Genomic DNA, 7147 nt, shown 5'->3' on the forward strand with positions numbered 1-7147 from the left:
TAATAATTTTCTTCTTTTCTGTTTTCCCAAATTGTATTTAATGAGTATGCATTAATTTATAATTGTAACTACATATAATTTTTGTAATTAAAAGGTTTGACCGTTGATTTCTAAGTAATTTTTTAATTTTTTAATGTTTATTTATTTTTGAGAGAGAGAGAGAGCATGTGAGTGTGAGAGACAGAAAAAGGGAGACAGAGGATCAGAAGCAAGCTCCACACAGTGAGCACAGAGTCCAACAGGACTTGATACCACGATCCACGAGACCATGACCTGAGCTGAAAACAAGAGTCAGCCACTCAGCTGACTGAACCACCCAGGCATCCCTCTAAAGCCAGTATTTTAGAAAATACTAATCTAATCTATACAGACTTATGCACTATCCTTATCTGTTTCATTTAATCAAGGCTCTAAAACCTCTACCTTTCCTCTATTTCATTTAGTTTAAACCTACATTCCTCATTTAATGCTTTAATGGTGGGCATTTATGTATCAGGAAGGACATTGGGTTTGAGGTTGGTGTTGAGCTTTGATGAAACCTCAGAGGCGAAGCTTCTTGCCAAGCATCTGCGATTTCATATTGTTGGAACTTTCTCTATATAGCTGAAGGTTGCATCTTTCTATATGTTTGCTATGACCAAACAAAGCAAGAAAGAATATGCAGTTTTCTACAGAAATTATGATTCCATGAAAGATTTTGAGGAGATGAAGGAGGTTGGTATCTTTCAGAGTGCAAAGTGATGTTGGAATGTAAAGAATTTTTCTCGGTTGAGTTCCATGCAAGTTTGTCACTAACCTATGTTCCTGAACTATGACACATGAATATTGGGTTATGGAATAGTTTCTCATGATAAATAAACAACTAACAATAACAACAAATTAACAATAGAATGAGTGACTGGGACCTAAGCCTTGTGGTATTGACTTGCAACTTTCAGAAAATGCTGTCAAATGTGTCAATTGATTGGGAGTAATCTAAAAGGGGATAGGCCAAATAGTGCACCTCAAGAAGTCTCAAGAAATAACTCAAAGTTTGCTTCAGTACCCAAGAGAATGAGTCAATTAATCTTCTAAACTCTATGCTGGGACATAGCCAAAAGCTATTTTTCCAGGACACAGCCTGGAAGATTTAAAAAAAAAAATAAAGTACTAGTTTTCTTTCCCTATTTAAAAAAGCAATACACAGTCAATATAGAAAAATTAGAAAACAAAGCTATAAAGCAAAATAATTTTTTAAAAAATCACCCCAGAGAAGCTTTTTTTTCTTTTTGGGAATATCTTTTAAAATACAGATTTAAGGGGCACTTCAGTGGCTCAGTCTGTTAAGCGTCTGACGTCAGCTCAGGTTGTGATCTAGCAGTTCATGAGTTCAAGCCCTGAGTCGGGCTCTGTGCTCACAGCTCAGAGCCTGGAGTCTGTTTCAGATTCTGTGTCTTCCTCTCTCTCTGCCCCTCCCCTGCTTGTGCTCTCTCTCTCTCTCTCTCTCTCTCAAAAATAAATAAACATTTAAAAAAAATTTTAATGCAGATTCAAAAAAATATGTACACAGATTTCAGGGTTTTATCCTCAACTACTTGAATCGGAATATCTGGAGTGGAACCTAGAAAGCTGCATTTTTAGCCAGGATGCCAGGGGAACCACTGTTCTGGTGAAGACTAGTTAACATGTAGCCCACCTTGGACAAAGCAGCTATGGGGTGTTGGACTCAAATTACTCACAAAACATACACTCAGCTTTCTGATGAATTCTCTTGCTATATAAGGTAATTTAACTTTACCTCCCTTTGTTATGTGTGTCGTTTGGATTTATTAGCTTTTTCTTTTTTTAGATATTCTGGCTCAATATAACTATGGAAGCCATCTGAATAAAAATTTGAGACATCTGATACAGGATTCTATCATCATCGTCATCATCATCAGCATCATTATTACTAGTACTATTATTTTGATTGGAAGCATCTTATAGTAGTAGGAAAATAGTAAAGTGACGTTTATTGAAAAGAATGAAATTGAAGCAATCCTGACAAATGTTGAACAAATGGCTTTAACACTGTAATAAATTGAAGTATCCTTAGAGGAAGTCATAGGATGAAGTTAATTGCAAAGATAAAGTAAGTATACAAATACCACTAAAATAAAATGTAAAACACTATAAATGTCAAAAGAGAAACACAAAGCATATGGAAAGATGCTCCACATCATAAGTCCTCAGGAAAATTCAAGTTAAAGCAACGAGTGTCCAATTCACACCTATGAGAGTGGCCAAAATCCCGAACACTGACAACTCTAAATGCTGATGAGAATGTGGAGCAAGAGGGGGCACCTGGGTGGCTCATTTGGTTAAGCATCCGACTTTGACTCAGGTCATGATGTCACAGTTCGTGGGTTCGAGCCCCACATAGGGCTCTATGCTGACAGTGCAGAGCCTGCTCGGGATTCTCTCTCCCTTTCTCTCTCTCTGTCCCTCCCCCACTCTCACTCTCCCTCACTCTCACTCTCCCTCACTCTCCCTCTCCCTCTCTCTCTCTCTCTTTCAAAATAAATAAACATAAAAAAAGGGGGGGGGGCACCTGAGTGGCTCAGTCAGTTAAGTGTGGGACTTCAGTTCCAGTCATGATCTTGTGGTTCAAGTCTCTCTTTGGGTTCTGCAGTGACAGTGCAGAGCCTGCTTGGGATTCTCACCCTCCCTCTCTGTTCCTCTCTCATTTGTGCTCTCTCTCTTTCAAAATAAATAAATAAACTTAAAAAAAAGGTAGATATATATATATACACACACATATGTGTGTATATATACATATTCACATAAATACACATACTTACCTATGTATGATTGCTGGATTGTAAGGTAAGAGCCTGTTTAGTTTCTAAGAAACTGCCAAACTATATTCCAAAGTAGTGGCACCATTTTGCAAGAACAAGAGGAACTCCATTCCTTGCTGGTGGGAATGCAAAATGGTACCACTACTTGGAAGATAGTTTGGCAGTTTCTTAGAAACTAAACATACTCTTACCTTACAATCCAGCAATCATACTTCTTGGTATTTACTCAAAGGAGTTGAAAATTTATGTCCTCATGAAAACCTACACACATAGCAGCTCTATTCATAATTGCCAAGCCTTGGAAGCAACCAAAATGTCCTTCAGTAGGTGAATGGATAAATAATGTGTGGTATATCCAGACAAGTGGAATGTTACTCAGTGCTAAAAAGAAATGAACGATCAAGCCATGAGAAGACATGGAAGAAACTTAAATGTGTATTTCTAAGTGAAAGAAGCCCATCTGAATCCTGTATGACTCCAGCTATGATTCTGGGAAAGGCAAAACTAAAAAGATGGATTATTGCCAGGGGTTAAGGGGGAAGCAGGGATGGGTAAGCAGAGCACAGAAGATTTTTAGCCATGAAATTACTTTGTATGATACTGTAAGGTAGATGCATGTTATCATAAATTCAAACCCACAGTATGTACCACACCAAGAGTGAACCTTAATGTTTACTTTGGATGGTTGGACTTTGGGCTTTGGATGACAATGATGTATCAATGTAGTTCACCAACCATAACAAATGTACTGCTCTGGTGGAGGATGTTGATAATGGGGATAATGGGGAGGATAACGTGGGGCCAGGAGGTATATAGGAAATCTCTGTACCTTCTCAGTTTTGCCGTGAACCTAAAACTTCTCTAAAACATAAGGTATATTTTTCGGGTGCCTGGGTGGCTCAGTTGGTTAAGAATCTGACTTTGGCTCAGGTCACGATCTTGAGTTTGAGTCCCACATCAGGTTTTGTGCTGACAGCTTAGAACCTGGAGCCTGCTTCGGATTCTTTGTCTCCCTCTCTCTCTCTCCTCCTCCCCTGCTCATGCTCTCTCTCCCTCTCTCTCTGAAAACTAAATAAAACATTACAAAATTTTAAATAAAGTCTATTTTTAAAGATGAGAGAGAAACACAAACAGCATGATACAGGACTTCAAAGAAGAAAGAATTCTGTTATGTATTCATTCATTCAACATTTATTGAATACCTATTATCTGCCAGGTATTGTGTTAGTAAAGAGAAGGAATGTCTGGAAGAATTTTTTTTTACTTGGGGTATAATTGACATATAACAGTGGAAATTTTAAACTTAATATTGTTTGCTAATAAGTTCTTCCAGAATTCAAAGGCTATCTGCCCAGACCTGGTAGGAAGTAGATGTGTTGTAATTACAGAATTTTTTTATCAAATGATAGTGTCATGAAGGATGGAGGAAAAAGAGCTCAGACATTTGTTAAATGCCTACTAAATGTTAAGCATTGTGATGCCAGCTTTACAAACTTTGTCTCACCTAATCCTTATAACCTCCAGGGAGGTAGATGTTTTTATCCTAATTTACAGATAAGGAAACTGAGACTTAGGAACTGAGGTAACTTGCCTGGAGTCACACATGAAGTGGTTGGCACTTTATTGAAACTAATTATACTAATTCTGTTTTGAGTACATTACTACTGAAGTTTTAATGGGGGTTTCTCTATAGAAACAGGATAATTATGATCTAAGGATTTGTTTAAACTTTTTAAAAATAGACTTCTCACAAAAATCAAGCACAAAAGAGGAGACTCCTGGAAATGCTTGATCTTTACTTAACATCCAAGGTTTTTCTCCAGGATTTACAGTTACTTCATACGCCTTGATGCTCCTCTCATAATCAGATATTGTGCCTGGGTTGACTGTCCTGTTTCAGGGTTTAGTTATTAAATTGGTCATCAGTATCTTCATCATAGAACATTAAAACAGTTACTGTGAAGCATGAGGAACTATTCTTTATTTCTATTATTAGCAAACACCTAGATTTAAACTAGCTCAAGCACAGAGACCAGCAGAATAGCCCAGTTAATAGCAGATTAGGAAGAAGATGGTAGGTGCAAAATTGATAACTAAAATTCTGAAATCACCATGTTTGAATTTGCATCATTATTCATGAACTGTCTAGGTTTCAGACTTTGTGTCCTACTCTCAGAACAGAAATAGATTGAAGTGGGAGCATGCCCTATGAGAGTAGTTTCTTAGTAAGAGAGTGTTTAGTGCCATGTGGAGAGGTAATCTAATAAAATGTGGTCTGTTGGAAAGGTAGAACCTTCATCAGGAAGAGTCCAAATAGCATGATTAGAAAAAGGCAGGGAGAAGGCCTAGGGGTCACCAGAGAAAAGAATAAAGAGGAAGAAGACCTGTGTGAGAGAAATAGGACTGAATGTAAAACTCATGGTGGAAAGGGAAGTCTGGTGTTTCCAGACTTGCCTCTGTGGCTGGAACTGCCACTGTCTCTTGTGCTTAATGTTTCCTGTTTGTCCCTAGATCTGCTCTTCACTTTCCTTCCCCATTGGCATAAGGAAGCCCTAGGACAAAAGTGTAGGGAGGGCAGCAGGGGAGGGCAGGGCATTTATTCTCTTGGCTTCCTCCCAGCGGAGCCACCTCTATCTGGCTGAGTCCCTCAACCAAGGCCACAGTTCCTCTCTAGGCCATAAGATGTATCCATCCTTATCCCCTTCTGGGTTCTGAAATCCTTCACTTTGTCTCTTTGTACTTTGGGTTGGTACCAACACAGATGCTATTAGCCCCCAGGTTACTGCATTGTACCTTGTGCAGTAGACCTTGATCTTCACATCAAGAGTCTCTCTCTCTCTTTTTAAAGTTGTTTATTTTATTTTTGAGAGAGAGAGAGAGAGAGCATGAGTGGGGAAGGAGCAGAGAGAGAGGGAGACAGAATCTGAAGCAGGCTTCAGGCTCTGAGCCGTCAGCACAGAGCCCTATGTGGGGCTTGAACCCATGAACTGTGAGATCATGACCTGAGCCAAAGTAGGATGCTTAACTGACTGAGCCACCTAATAGTGCCCCTATAATAGTCTCTTTTAGGCGAAAGACTCGTACTCTGAAAACTATAAAACACTGATGAAAAAAATTAAAGATGACACAAACAAATGGAAAAATATTCCATGCTCATGGATTGGGAGAACAGATATTGTTAACATGTCTATACCACCCAAAGCAATCTACAGATTTAATGCAATCCCTACCAAAATACCAACAGCATATTTTACAGCACTAGCACAAATAACCCTAAAATTCGTATGGAACCACAAAAAACCCTGAATAGTCAAAGCAATCTTGAAAAAGAATAACAAAACTGGGGGTGTCACTCTCTCAGATTTCATGATATACTGCAAAGCTGTAGTAATCAAAACAGTATGGTACTGGCACAAAAACAGACACATAGATAAATCAATAGAACAGAACAGAGAGCCCAGAAATAAACCCATGATTATATGTTCAACTAATCTTCAACAAAGGAGGCAAGAATATGGAATGGGAAAAAGACAATCTCTTCAACAAATGGCATTGGGAAAACTGGACAGCCACATGCAAAAGAATGAAACTGGACCACTTTCTTATACCATACACAAAATAAACTCAAAATGGATTAAAGGACCTAAATGTGAGACCTGAAACCATAAAAATCCTACAATAGAGCACAGGCAGTAATTTCTCTGACGTTGGCCTTAGCAACATTTTTCTAGATATCTCTCCTAAGGCAAGGGAAACAAAAGCAAAAATAAACTGTTGGGACTATATCAAAATTAGAAGTTTCTGCACAGCAAAGGAAACAATCAACAAAACAAAGACAATGGGAGAAGATATTTGCAAATGATGTAGCTGATAATGGCTTAGTATCCAAAATATAGAAAGAACGTATGCAACTAAACGCCACAAAAATAAATAATACAATTAAAAACTGGGAAGAAGACATGAACAGACATTTCTCTAAAGAAGACATCCAGATGGCCAAGAGACACATGAAAATATGCTCAATATCACTCATCATCAGGAAAATGCAAATCAAAACCACAAAGAGATACCACCTCACACCTGTCAGAATGGTTAACCTCAAAAACACAGGAAACAAGTGTTGGTGAGGATGTGGAGAAAAGGGAACACTTGTGCCCTGTTGGTGGGAATGCAAACTGGTCCAGCCACTGTGAAAAACAATATGTAGATACCTCAAAAAGTTAAAAATAGAAATGCCATATGCTCCAGTAATTCCACTACTGGGTTATTTACCCAAAGAAAATGAAAACACTAATTTGAAAAGATATATGCACCCCTATGTTTATTGC

The 7147-nt window shown here is 38.3% G+C and overlaps 1 pseudogene; it reads left to right on the forward strand.

The window, feature by feature from the left end:
* The first annotated feature begins 532 nt into the window (after positions 1-532).
* Positions 533-824, forward strand: LOC147576784 (cytochrome c oxidase subunit 6C pseudogene; annotated as a pseudogene).
* Positions 825-7147: the final 6323 nt, after the last annotated feature.

The sequence above is a fragment of the Puma concolor genome, chromosome D1 (assembly GCF_028749965.1).
Source record: "Puma concolor isolate L17-30 chromosome D1, mPumCon1.1.hap2, whole genome shotgun sequence".
Taxonomy (NCBI): domain Eukaryota; kingdom Metazoa; phylum Chordata; class Mammalia; order Carnivora; family Felidae; genus Puma; species Puma concolor.